Source organism: Sinocyclocheilus rhinocerous, unplaced genomic scaffold (genome assembly GCF_001515625.1).
Source record: "Sinocyclocheilus rhinocerous isolate Xijiao unplaced genomic scaffold, SAMN03320098_v1.1 scaffold481, whole genome shotgun sequence".
In the NCBI taxonomy this organism is placed as follows: domain Eukaryota; kingdom Metazoa; phylum Chordata; class Actinopteri; order Cypriniformes; family Cyprinidae; genus Sinocyclocheilus; species Sinocyclocheilus rhinocerous.
The window spans coordinates 56,215-57,918 of record NW_015657695.1 but is presented as its reverse complement, the minus strand read 5'-3'; positions in this window follow the sequence as shown (position 1 = coordinate 57,918).

The following is a 1,704-nucleotide window of genomic DNA, read 5'->3' as shown; positions in this document are numbered from 1 at the left end:
TTTTTTTTTTTTTGGCAAGCTTTCCTTATGAATTTAAATCAGCCATTAAGGCTACAGTTTGCCAGCTGGATTCCCCCTTAAAGGACTCAAATGGCATAATTAGTCATTTTTGATGCACTAGCAGATTGGCTGGCATAATGGGGTTTGTTCACGCTGTTTAAAAGCTTTCCGCAAGACGTCTTGAGTGGTTGACATTATTTGAGCATTGCATTGATTATGATTGGAAGTCCCTGCCTATTTCTTTGTCTTTCACCGCCATCTTTTAATTTACATTTTTACCTGTCTTGATTAATCTTCATATTTTATGAATTGCTCTGTACTGTCTTGGTCTCACAGTCTTAACAGCATGTCGCTCTGTGTATTATTGATTTCTAGATTAGGTTTATGCACTGTGAGTGATTATAAAGTCATGAAGGTGCAATTACTTACTCAGTCTTCCCTGGCGTACCTTGTGTAGAATAATTAATTGATTAAATATTAAACCTCCTGTCCTCTATGCATAACTTATTATTTGAGGTAGAGGAGAGTAAAATCCATTAGCTTGGGGTCTTATAGCCATATATATGAAGTTTCTCTTGACCATAGATGGTACAAAATCTAAACACTTTTCATAAATGGCTATGCTATTTTTATTTAATTGAAATATTTTTTTCATTTTATTTGAATATTATTTGTGAGATTTAGTCAGCCTAAAAAGTTGAGGTTAATTGATCTGTTAATGAGGGATTGGTGCACATGTTTAGATTTGTGGAGTAAAAATTAGTTTTTATTTAAAAGTAAAAAGATAATATTAGACCCTTGGGGTGAGATGGCTCCTCCAGAATTAGCGCAGAAGGCCCAAGTGGCATGTTGTTATTATTTTTAGTTGTAATACTTATTATAATTCATGGGGTTATAATTCAATAATTATGTGTTAGATGTACATTTTAGACATCTTCGCCATTTCTTAAAGGCTATTTGAATAAAATCATTAAATTTGCATTCATTGTATTGCTATTATGACGTTTTCAATTAAAATATGGGTAATGTGTAAATATTCATACACTTGTATATAGGTCATGAATACATTTACCTTTTTAATGGATCTCTTTTACTAGGATTATTCAAACGAACTGTCAAAATACAATTACTAAATGAGCGAGTGATTCTATATAACACATTGGTTGCTGTATCACCAGATAAGTTTCTAAGTTTCATATATTACAACTTTAAAATAAATGCACATTGTTCTTAATGGGGGCAGTGTCATATATATTTTTCTTATAAATCAAACATTGTATAGTTGCATTAGATCAATATCTCACTATCTTCAGTAATATGTGATTTAGCAGGTGCAAATTTAGTAAATCTACCCGAGTTATTATTTACAGTGCTACCCACTAATATTGGCACCCTTGGTAAATATGAGCAAAGGGCAATATTTAAGAAGTTCCAATCAACTAAAGATGTTACAAATCTTTCTGGAAGAGGACGTGTGTCTATATCGTCCTAATGCACTGAGGAGGAGAGTTTGAGTGGCCAAAGACTCTCCAAGGATCACAGCTGGAGAATTGCAGACAGTAGTTGAGTCTTGGGGTCAGAAAGCCTAAAAATATATATCAAACAGCCCCTACGCCACCACATGTTGTTCAAATGGGTTTCAAGAAAAAAAAAACTCCTGGCTCATCCAAAAACAAACTCCAGCATATTCAGTTGTCAGACACG